Source organism: Pteronotus mesoamericanus, unplaced genomic scaffold (assembly GCF_021234165.1).
Source record: "Pteronotus mesoamericanus isolate MK-2021 breed Mesoamerican mustached bat unplaced genomic scaffold, CSHL_Meso_final contig_256, whole genome shotgun sequence".
NCBI lineage: Eukaryota > Metazoa > Chordata > Mammalia > Chiroptera > Mormoopidae > Pteronotus > Pteronotus mesoamericanus.
Window position 1 is genome coordinate 3986696 of NW_026555108.1, and position 13229 is coordinate 3999924.

General features: G+C 37.8%; 1 pseudogene; it reads left to right on the plus strand.

Annotated features, from left to right (window-relative positions):
• LOC129071099 (dnaJ homolog subfamily C member 9-like) overlaps positions 1-12697 on the plus strand; it is a 68578-nt pseudogene extending 55881 nt beyond the window's left edge.
• The last annotated feature ends 532 nt before the right edge of the window (positions 12698-13229 follow it).

Sequence of the window (13229 nt, forward strand, 5' to 3'; positions counted from 1 at the left end):
CCTAAAAAATGATGCTAGAACAATTGAACATCCATAGGCAGAAAAAATAACCTCTATCTAAACTTCATACCTTATACAAAATTAACTCAAGGTAGATCATAGGCTTAAATGTAAAATGTAAAACTAAATTTTACTAATTTAAATAATTAAAACTAATTCCTACAAAATTTAGAAAAAATAAAGACAACCTCCAGGATAAAGGACTAGTCAGATTCCTAAGACTTTACACTGAAAGCATGATCTCTAAAAAAAAATTTATAAATTGTACTTCATCAAAGTTAAAAAAAAACTTTTGCTCTGTGAAAGCCTGTGGTAAAAAGATGAAAAGACAAGCTACAGACTGGGAGAAAACATTTGCAAACCATGTATTCCAAAAAGAAGGACTTGTATTTAGAATAAATAAAGAAGTCTCAAACCTTAACAGTAAAAAAGAAAACAACAACAACAACAACAACAAAACAATCCAATTAGAAAGTGGGTAAAATACATGAAAAGATCAAGAAGATATGCAGATAGGCCCTGACCAGTGTGGCTCAATGGATTGGGTATCATCCCGCAAACCAAAATGTTGCCAGGTTGATTCCTGGTCAGGGCACATGCCTGGTGTGTTGTAGGCCGGGTCCCTGGTTGGGGGCATATGAGAGGCAATCAATCGATATTTCTCTCATACATCAATGTTTCTCTCCCTCTCTCTTTCTCTATCCCTTCCCCTCTCTCTAAAAATAAATAAAATCTTTTTAAAAAAGAAGATATGCAGATGGCAAATAAACTAGTGAAAATATGTCAATATCTCCTGATGTCAATATCGCTAGCCATTAGAGCAATGAAAATTGTTCTATGTTGTGAGCATAATAAAAAATGGTGACAACATCAAGTGCTAGTGAGAATTCAGAGAAACTGGATTGCACACACATTGCTGGTGGGAATGGACAATCACTCTAATAAAACTGGCAGTTTCTTATAAAACTAAATATGTAACTACTATACAACCCAGCAATTACGTTCCTGGGCAATTTATCTCCCAGAGAAATGAAAATTTATGTTCACACCAAAACCTGAACATGGCATGGTGACTATAGTTAACATTGCTATATTGTATATTGGAAAGTTGTTAATAGAGTAGATCTTAAAAGTTCTGATCATGAGAAAAAAATTGTAACCATGTCTGGTGATAGATGTTAACTAAACTTATTGTGGTAATAGTTTTGTAATTATACATATATCAAATCATTATATTGTACACCGGAAACGAATACAATTTTTATATCAATTATATCTCAATTTTAAAAACCTGTACACAAGCCATGACTGGTGTGGTTCAGTGGGTTGGGCATAGTCCTGCAGACCAAAAGGTCACAGGTTCAATTCCCAGTCAGGGCTCATGCCTGAGCTACAGGCCAGGTTCCCAGTTGTGGCACATGTGAGAGGCAACTGATCGATGTTTCTCTCTCACATCAATATCTGTCTCCCTCTCTTTTCTCCCTCCCTTCCCTTCTCTCTAAAAATAAATAAATAAAATCTTTAAAAAATTTTTAAAAACCCTATACCTGAATGTTCACAGGAGTTTTATTCATAACAATTAAAAAGTGGAAACAACCCAGATGCCTTCAATGAACCCAATAGCATTCACATGAATGGTTAAACAAACTGTGGTAATCCATACCATGGAATACCACTCAGCAATATATAGGAGTAAGCTATTGATACACACAACAAATTGGATAAATCTCCAGGTAATTATCCTGAGTGAAAAACTAACCTTGAGAGGTTATATGCTCTCTGATTCTGTTTATCTAATATTCTTGAAATGATAAAACTACAGCAGTGGAGAAGAGATTTGTGGTTGCCAGGGATTTGGGATAGGATGAAGGAGAGGGTGTGTGGGGAAGATGGTGCATGTAATTTTAATGGAGCATCATGAGAGAGCTTTGCAGTGAGGGAACTCTTCTGTATCTTGACTTTGGTGGTGGATACAAGGATCTACTACACATGTGATAAAATTGCAAAAAAATATCCCTGGCTGGCATGGCTCAGTGGATTGAGTGCTGGCCTGCAAACTGAAAGATCTCTGATTCAATTCTCAGTCAGGGCACATGCCTCGGTTGCGAACCAAGTTCCCCATCCCTCTCATATTAATGTTTATCTCCCTTTCTTTCTCACTCCCTTCCCCTGTCTCTAGAAATGAAGAGTAAAATCTTTTTTTAAAAAAGGAGCTACTGCTTTAAATATTGCATAAAAATAAATAGGCATGCACACACACAACTGAGTCCATGTAAAACTGGGATATCTGAATAAATTTGATAGGTTGTATCATGTCAATATCAAGATTGTGATAGTGTGCTACAGCTTTGAAAGATGTTGCCATCAGGAGAAGCCGGGTGAAGAGTAAATGGGATCTCTCTGTATTATATTTACAATTGCATGTGAGTCTACAATTCTTTAAAAATTAAAATTTTAATTTAAAAAAATTCTACTTAAAACACCTCCAAAAGAATTAAATAATATATGTAAAAGTACCTGACATCTTTTATGTACTTAGCAAACATTCAGGAAAAAATAATCACAATTGTGACAAATCACTCATTCAGTCAATTATTTGACATATATTTATTGAGGGTCTACTATATGTCCATTGCTGTTTGAGGCTCTGAATTATACAGCGATGGGCAAAATAAAAATGGTCTTCGCCCTCATAGAGCTTGCAGTCCAAAGAAGGAGACTGACAGGAAATTAAAAAAACAAACAAATTACTGAAATTAAAAATTTTGAGAGGTGCTACGAAAGAAATGGACAGGGTGTTGTAATAGAGAACAACATGGGTGGACCTTCTTTTTATAGGGTGGTCTGGGGATGCATCTATTAGGAGGTGATTTCGAGGCTGAGAGGTGAAGGATGAGAAGGAAGAAAGTATACTCTCTCATGAAGAAAGATAGGGGTGGAGGGACTAAAGGCCAGTCCAGGCCAAGGGAATAGCATGTGCAACACCCCTGAAGCAAGAGAGAAGCTGCATGTGGTAAAGGGGAAGGGCACAAAAAGAAGACAGTTGAAGCAGAGGATATCACCACGAGTAAGAGATGAGCTCAAAGATGCAGCTACAGTCAAGATTATGTAGTGCCCTATGGACAGTGATAAGGACTTTGGATTTTATTCTGATTGAAATGGAAATCATGAGACATTTTTCTAAGCATAGTGGTACCATGATCTGCTTTATATTTTAAGTAGATCATACACACTGATATATGAACAGAATAAAAAGAAACGAAAAGGCCAATTAAAAAGTTGCTGCAGTGGTGGGGGGAAGGCAGAGACAAATATATTTTAAATAAATAAATAAATAAATAAATAAATAAATAAATAATTCTAAATTAGAATTAGGGCATGATGTAAAATTATATAAAAAGAAGTGGTAAAACTATGAAGGCAAATAAAGATTAAAGGAGGGGGGAAGTTGCTGCAGTTATCAAGTTAAGAAATGGTAGTTTAGCCTGTTAACTTTGGGGAGTAAAGAAATGGCCAATATTGTGGATATGTTAAGTTCTCTTACTAACATCTCAGATAGAAGAGATGGTGTTAAATGTACTTGCAAGCATGGGACTAGAAATCCAAAAGATCAGAAGGGACTAAAGATCTAGATAAGGAAGTCATTGTCATTGAGGGTATGATTGAATGCATGGGAATAGATGACATTACCAAGGGAGAGAGAGGAAAGAAGGAATAGATAGGACCAAGGGTAAAAGTGGATATAGCACCCATATTAATTTTATTTTTCTGTTAAAAACTATTTTTAATTACAGAACTAATATAACCATATTACAGGAAATTCAGAAAGTAGGGGGAAAACTGTAAAAATCTAACCATCTAAATCAACCATTTTATCACATGGAAATATTTTTTTCCTCCTAGGCTTTTCATATACGTCTTTTAAGTATCATGCATGTTATCTTATATCCTATTTCCTCACTTAACATTATGTTTCACACTAACCTCCTATTAGAAGCAGGAGAAGTGGCATCAACAAAACCAACAGAAGAAAAAAGGTACTGTATTTTGTGGTGTATAATGTGCATCCACAGTTTTGTGCACATTTATACATGGCAAAATATGGTAATTAGCAGAGAGTAATAAGGGAATAAGTGGCATTAGTTTGTTATTGTTGACCTTGTAATGAAATACAGATATGTGTACCGATGACCAGTTTTTAGCTTGGTGACAAAAAGAAGGGGAAGAACAAAACCTTGAAGTAGTTACCAGATCCAGGGTTGGTTTTAGAATGAGAAATATCTGAGTATGTTTATAGACAGAGGAAGGAAGCAGAAGAGAGGGAGAAATTGAAAATGTTGTTGACAGGATATAATTAATGGAGCACAGCCTTTACAGGAGTAGGAGGGGTTGGGATTAAAAGCTGGGAGTGAGAAAATTTTTTTCTCTGACGTAAGGGAGAAAGAGAAGAGGCTGGGTAAGGAAGGAAGTTGAAGTAAATCCTGCTGGAAGATGACTAGAATGTCTGCCAAGTAGAAGATGAAGTCAAGATTATTTCCTGAGAGCTAAGAAGACAAAAGTGGATCAGCGATTTTGGGAAGTAAAAATCCGTATTGATTAAGGCAGGAAGTTAACATGATTGTGCAACAGACTAATGGATAACTAGAGTCATTGCTTGTCAGGATTATACAGCACCTCTAACACCAACTAGTTCAGCTCCTCATTTACAGATGAGGAGTTGAGGATCAGTTTAAGACAGGTGTGCCAATTACACAGCTAGTAAGAGCTGGGATGTGAACCTAGGTCTACCCAAAGCCATGCCCCACCCAGGAAAACAAGTTTAATACTTTTCTTCATATCTATTCCATGCAAGGGACTTTCCCCTGTCTAGCCAGAAACAGAACAGGGCAAAACCCAGCAGCAGCTTCATTACAGCTGCCAGCACCCTCCAAAATCTGCATGATGGCTGCCCTATCTCTGAGAGTCATCTTTTTTTTTTTTTTTTGGTTTATGAGTTCTTTTTTTAATTTTTTAACATATATATTATTGATTATGTTATTACAGTTGTCCCATTTTTTTCTTCCCTTTATTACCCTCCACCCTGCAGCCCCCCTCCGACCAGCATTCCCCCACTTCAGCTCATGGCCATGGGTCATATGTATAAGTTCTTTGGCTTCTCCATTTCCTGTACTATTCTTAACCTCCACCCTCCCCATCTATTTTGTACCTATTATTTATGCTTATTATCCCCTGTACTCTTCCCCCACCCCCCGCCACCAATCTCCATTTCCATGATTCTGTTCCTGTTCTAATTGTTTGCTTAGTTTGTTTTTGTTTTTATTTTTGTTTAGGATCGGTTGTTGATAGTTGTGAGTTTGTTGTCATTTTACTGTTCATACTTTTTGATCTTTTTCTTAGGTAAGTCCCTTTTACATTTCCTATAATAAGGGCTTGGTGATGATGAATGCCTTTAACTTCACCTTATCTGGAAAGCACTTTATCTGCCCTTCCATTCCAAACGATAGCTTTGCTGGACAGAGTCATCTTGAATGTAGGTCCTTGCTTTTCACGGCTGAATATTTCTTTCCAGCCCCTTCTTGCCTATAAGGTTTCTTTTGGGAAATCAGCTGATAGTCTTATGGGAATTCCTTGGTAGGTAACTGTCTCCTTTTCTCTTGCTGCTTTTAGGATTCTCTCCTTATCTTTAATCTTGGGTAACTTAATTACGATGTGCCTTGGTGTGTGCTTCCTGTGGTCCAACTTCTTTGGGACTCTCTGGGCTTCCTGGATTTCCTGGAAGTCTATTTCCTTGGCCAGATTGGGGAAGTCCTCCTTCATTGTTTTGTCAAATAAGTTTTCGATGTCTTGCTCTTCCTCTTCTCCTTCTGGCACCCCAGTGATTTGGATGTTGGAACGTTTCAAGTTGTCCCAGAGGTTCCTAAGCCTCTCCTTATTTTTTTTGAATTCTTGTTTCTTCATTCTGTTCTGGTTGAATGTTTATCTCTTCTTTCTGCTCCAAATCATTGATTTGAGTCCTGGTTTCCTTCCCTTCACTACTGGTTCCCTGTATATTTTTCTTTATTTAACTTTGCATAGCCTTTATTTTTTCCTCCATTTTGTGACTATACTCAATCATTTCTGTGAACATCCTGATTACCAGTGTTTTGAACTGTGCACCTGATAGGTTGGCTATCTGTTCATTGCTTAGTTCTATTTTGTAGCTTTGATCTGTTCTTTCATTGGGGCCATATTTCTTTGTCTCCACACCTATTACATTGGGAGGGGCAGAGCCTTAGGTATTCTCCAGGGCTGGGCAACCCAGGTTGCTGTGTAGTGATGCTGTATGTGGGGGAGGGTCTTAGAGGGAACCATGCTGCTTGCTCGGCTCCTATGCCACTTTCAATCACTTCCCCTACTACCCCCAAACAAATTGGGCTCTTCTGGTGCTGATTCCTGAGCGGGTGGGTTTGTATATATTCTAGGACCCTGTGGGTCTCTCCAATGAACTCTCCTGTGAAGCTGGGAGTTTCTCCCACTGCCACCACAACCCCCACAGGTTTTTATGGCCAGAAGTTTTGAGGCTTTCTTTTCCCATACTGGAACCCTGGATTGTGTGGTCTATCTCGCTCCCCAGCTGTTTGTCCCAGTTTATCTGCATGCGAATGTGGGACCACCTGGTCCTCCAGTCACTGCCTTGTCACGCATCCTCTCCACCCAGGCTGCTCATCTCTGCCCCTCCTACCGGTCTGGCTAAATGTTTCTTCTTTAACCCCTTGATTGTCAGACTTCCATACCAGACTTCCAGACTTCTAGTTCGATTTTCTGGAAGTTCTGGTTATTTTTGGTTTTTAAATTTGTTGTTGTCCTTCTTTTGGTTGTACGAGGAGGCAAAGTGTATCTACCTACACCTCCATCTTGGCCGGAAGTCCTCTGAGAGTCATCTTAATGAACAATCCCTGGTCTAGTATATTGGAAAGCCAAATATAGGCTTTCAAATAAGTGTTGGAAGTCTTTTACCTTAATCATCTAGATAATACTCTTCAAAAAAGCTTCTTTCACCTTGGCCAGGTGGCTCAGTTGGTTGGAGCATTGTCCCTTACACTAAAATATTGTGAGCTCGATTCCCAGTCTGGGCACATACCAAGGTTGTAGGTTCAATCTGATTCCCAGTCAGGGTGTGTACAGGAGGCAACGGATCTATGTTTCTTTCTCACATCAATGTTTCACACTCACTCTATCTCTGTCTTTCTTTCTCTCCCTTCCTCTCTGGCTAAAATCAATAAACATATCCTCAGGTGAGGATTTTTTAAAAAACAGAGCTTCTTTCCTTTTCATCAAAATGGAATTGAGGCCAGCCAAAAAATTGTAACCAGCCTAGGATGACAAACACTAGGGGCATGGTTTAATAGATGATGATCCATCAACAGTAGGGAATACGATGCAGTCACTAAAATGATAAGTATGAAGACTATAGGAATAAACTATGATTATGAAATAATGGTAAAACAAAGTATGGAATTCAAAATGGCATTATACTGTAACTGCAATATGCAAAAAAGTTTATGCTCATTGATGGTAAATTCAGAAAGGGAAAACTGTTCATGTGATGCAATTATAAAAGTTATGATTTTAAAATGTTTGTTATTGTTATAACACTTACTCAAATGAACATTTAATAAATAAATATATCCTCTGGAAAAGCAATACTTATTTTCACAGTTGCTGAAAATAAATGTTTTCTATGGTTAGATAAATATATATGGAGGCATGAAAGGGAAGCTAGTCCATTGGAATGCTCAACTTCTTTAGCATAGCAAGCAGGGGCATTCAGCAGCAATACGTCTTCTGGTTCTCACAGGCCAATTTTCTTGGGTATCTTTCCTTTAGCGATAACCTTTTTTGCCACCTTTCCCTCCTTCAAGATTAGAAGCAGATGGCAGGAACTGGTAGATTTAGAAGGGCAGCCCAGGGAAAGAAGATACTCTGCTATTAGGCTCCTTGATGTTAGACTAGCACTTGTTTCATTTATTTATTGCTGTAAATTTATTTTTAACTTATTTTAGAAACTGTACTCCATAAAAGGAAAAAAATCATTTTTATCTGTCATCATCTACTACAATTGTTTCTGGAGAGGTTTTTATGGTGTTACAGTGAAAATGTCTATACAGTTGTGTGGTCTATTTTTACCCTTTAACCTCTTACTTTTATTGTTTAGCCTTCTCTATGTTTATTGCAGTCCTCAGAATGATGATTTTTTAAATACTTTATTTATTTATTTTTAGAGAGTGGGGAAAGGTGGGAGAAAGAGAGGGAGATAAATATCAGTGTGAGAGAGAAATATTCATTGGTTGCCTCTTGTATATGCCCCATTCTGGGACTGAACCTGTAACCAGGCATGTGCCCTGACTGGGAATCGAACCGGTAACGTTTCACTTTGTAGAACCACACCCAACCAACTGAGCCAAACTGGTCAGAGCAGAATTATGATTTTTATTGCCTACATTATATTCCATTCAATCCATGTGTCTTACTTTATTTAACTACTATGGCTACATTTGACAACTAACAGTTAAAATGTATTTGTGTATATATAGTTTTTTCCTTCTTTTGAATGATTACCTTAATGACAAATTTCCAGGATTGGAATTACTACATGGAAGGGCATGAACATTTTTTTATGACCTCTGATATGTATTGCCAAATTGCCCTTCAAAAGAATTGTCCTAATTTATCCTGCTGCTGGAACAGTATGAGGATATTCTTCTATCCTTTCCCTCCAAACCAAACCATCATTGTGTTTGATAATATTTAGTACTTTAATAACTATAAAATGATCATTGTTCTTTAGCTCCAGTGTGGCTGAATGTGTTATATCATATCATCTAAGAATGAGAAGGGATCTCAGATTTGTGTTTAAATCTGTGTGACTCCTGAACCCTAGTCCAGTGCTTTTTTTTTCTATTTTTTGTGCATAAAAACTGTCTGTTTCATACCTTTTCCAGCCACTTAATGGTATGGGTTGTTGCTGGAAAGAGGGGAGGGGAAAAGGAGCAACTACAAAGACATTTAGGTTACTCCATGCCACATGTCGCTCTTTCATACCACATAAGAGATGCCAGAATGCCAGGTGTCTCCAAGCTGGTCCTGAAGGGACAAGAAAAAAGGCAAGCTGATGAGTACTATTTACTAATGGAGCAAACCGCCAATGGAAAGACACATTTGGGAAGTCTAGCCAGTGTTGTTGAGACCTGCTGTTTTTATGATGGCTGCCACCCACCTGCTGCGCACCTCTGCTAGCCACAGGGCTGATAGAGCTGAGCGAGAAGGTGATTGGCACCAGAGACCTTTACCAAGTGTTAGGCTTGTGGCAGGAGGACTCAGATAGTGAAGTCCAATGTGGCCACCACAAGGTGTCCCTGCAAGTGCCCTCAGACCGGGTAGGTGAGGGTGACAGGAAGGATGCCACCTGGGCTTCCAGATTCTGGGGAAAGTCTATTCCCTTCTGAATGATGAAAAGCTGATGAGCAGGGGACGGTGGACTAAGATTCTGATATGCTCAACTGAGATCAGGACTGGCAGACATATTGGAGGTTACCTTTTAAAAATATATCTCTAGCCCTGGCCAATGTGGCTCAGTGGATTGAGTGCCAACCTGTGAACTGAAAGTTCACTGGTTCAATTCCTGGTCAGGGCACATGCCTGGGTTGCAGGCCAGGTCAGCTGTTGGGGGCATGTGAGAGGCAGCTGATCAATGTTTCTCTCCCTCTCTTCCTCCCTCTCTTCCCCTCTCTCTAAAAATACATAAATAAATAATTTGTAAATGCATCTCTAGAAGATATTCAAGCTTTTGAAAAGACATACAAAGGTTCTGAAGAAAAGCTGGCTGATATTTAACAGGTCTGTCTGGACTTCATCTGGGACATGAATCAGATCATGGAGTCTGTGCTATGTGTGCAGTACATAAAGGAACCCAGGATAAGAAACATTCTTCAACAAGTTGTTGATGCTGGAGAAGTCCCATCCTATAATGTCTTTGTCAAAAATTGATGCTAAAGATGAGTGGAATGAAAAGAAGTGCTCAAAGCTCAAGAAGAGGGTAAAGAAGCAGAAATAAGCAGAAAGGAGTTGGGACTTGATGAAGAAGTAGATAACCTGAAGGCAGTCATTCAGAGCAATAAAAGGACCAGCAAAAAGAAATGGACAGAACTAATCCATATCCTTCTGAAACTATTCCCAAAAGTTCAAGAGGAAGAAAAACTCCCAAGTTCATTTTCAGATGCTTGTATTATCTTAATTCCAAAACCAGATAAAGATTTTACAAAGAAAGAAAATTATAGGCCAATATCCTCGATTAACGCAGATGCCAAAACCCTCAACAAAATATTAGCAAACTGCATCCAGCAATACATTAAAAATCATACACCATGATCAAATAGGATTTATTCTAGGGGTGCAAGGATGGTACAACATTTGCAAATCAATGAATATAATATACCACATAAACACAATGAAAGATAAAAATCACATGATCATATCAATAGATACAGAAGAGGCATTTGATAAAATCCAGCACTCATTTATGATTAAAAAAACCTCTCAGCAAAGTGGGAATAAAGGGAACATACCTAAACATAATAAAGGCCATATATGAAAGACCCACAGCCAACATCATAGTCAATGGACTAAAACCACAAGCATTCCCCTTAAGACTGGAAACAAGACAGGGATACTCACTTTCACCACTCTCATTCAACATAGTACTGGAAGTCTTAGCCACAGCAATCAGATCAGAAGAAGAAATAAAAGGCATCCAAATTGGAAAAGAGGAAGTAAAACTCATTATTCTCAGATGACCTGATACTGTACATAGAAAACTTTAAAGACTCCACCAAAAAACCTACTAGATCTAATAAATGAATTTGGCAAACTAGCAGGATGCAAAATTAATATCCAGAAATCAATGGCATTTTTATACACCAACAATGAACTATCAGAAAGAGAAACTAAGAAAAGAATCCCACTTACTATTACAACAACAACAACAAAAAGGTACCTAGGAATAAATTTAACTAAGGAAGTAAAAGACCTATACTTGGAAAATTATAGTACATTGAAGAAAGAAATTGAGGAAGACACAAATAAGTAGAAGCACATAACATGTCCATGAATTGGAAGAATTAACATCATTAAAATGTCCATACTACCCAAATCTACAGATTCGATGCAATTCCTATTGAAATATCAATGGTATATTTCACATATCTAGAATAAACATTTCAGAAATGTATATGGAACCAAAAAAGACCCCAATCTTCACAAAGCAGAACAAAGTCAGAGGTATCACAATACCTGATATCAAACTATACTCCAAGACCATTGTAATCAAAACAGCCTAGTAGTAGCATAAGAACAGGCATATATATCAATGGAACAGAACAGAGATCCCAGAAATCAACCCACACCTATATGGTCAATTAATATTTGACAAGAGTGGCGAGAGCATACAATGGACAGTCTCTCTAATAAATGGTGTTGACAAAATTGGACAGGTACATGCAAAAAAGTGAAACTCGACCACTTTCTTACACCACACACAAAAATAAAATCAAAATGGATAAAAACTTAAATGTAAGTCACAAAACCATAAAATCATAGAAAAAAACATAGGCAGTAAAATCTCTGATATCTCTTGTAGCAATATTTTTGCTGATATCTCTCTTAGGGCAGGGGAAACAAAGAAAAAATAAACAAATGGGACTACATCAAACTGAAAAGCTTCTGCATAGCAAAACAAACCATCAAAAAAATGAAAAAGGAACTCACTTTTGGGAGAACATATTTGCCAATGATATATCTGATAAGAGGTTAATCTCCAAAATATACAAAGAACTTATACAACTCAACACCAGGAATACAAACAACCCAATTTTTTTAAAATGGGCAAAGGAATTGAATAGACACTTCTATAAAGAGGACATACAGATGACCAATAGACATGTAAAAAAAATGCTTAGCATCACTAATTGTCAGAGAGATGAAATTAAAACCACAATGGGATATCACATCACACCTGCCATAATGGTGACCATCAATAAATCAACAAACACCAAGTGCTGGTGAGGATGTGGAGAAAAAGGAACCTTAGTGAGTATGCAGACTGGTGCAGCCACCATGGAAAACAGTATGGAGTTTCCTCAAAACATTAAAATTGAAACTGCCTTTTGAGCAATCCCACTTCTAAGAACATATCTTAAGAGTCCTGAAACACCAATTTGAAAGAATATATGCGCCCCTATGTCCATAGCAGTGTTATTTACAATAGCCAAGATCTAGAAACAGCCCAAGTGCTCATTAGTAGATGAGTGGCTAAAAAAAAGCTGTGGTACATTTACACAATAGAATACTTCTCAGCCATAAAAAAGAAGGATATCTTACGTTTTTCAACAGCATGGGTAGACCTGGAGATTATTATGCTAAGTGAACTAAGCCAGTCAGAGAAAGGCAAGTACCATATGATATCACTTTTATGTGAAATATAATGAGCAAAATAAAGTAATGAACAAAAAAGGAAATGCACAATTTTCTGGCCCAAATGGAAGCAAAGTACTCCAAACCTTCCAAACAAAGGGGTGGCGGTTGGGAACAGCCCTCAAGAAAGAAAAGAAATAATGGGATTTTCTCTTCAAAAGTCTTTAGGTGTTTATTGGTGCCCTTGTAGTCAAGGTATAGTCAGACTTTGAAGACATAAATAAATCCAACCCTTGAGAAAAGTTGTCTTTCCCACAAACATTATTCAGATTGATTATGTAAACTAGAGTCTCTCAACCTGATCTTAGTATATTCTAGAAATCTCCTGCCATTCTGTGCAGTCCTCCTATGAAGGAATTTAGTGGTGATTGTTGAGGGGAGAGGAGGAGGTTGGTATACTTCTGACAGCACTTGTTTCTGTGCATCTTCTATACAAGGAACTCTATCTAGAACGCTGGTCTGTCCATACGTCCTTTACCAGCTGTCATTTTGCCACGCAGGAGTGAGCTGCAGAGTATTGAGTGATGTGATTGTTTATTAGAACAGGTTCGCTACCTAGCTAGAGTGCCTTCAGAACACATTTGACATCTGTTTGCCAAATACTTGACAGTTTGCTTTCAATCTTAATATTCTTGAATAGAGCCTCTCTCCTTTTTGTTTTACTCAACCAGGTTTTGTACTCCTTTCTTGAAGTATATGAGAAACAGGTGTTCACATTACTT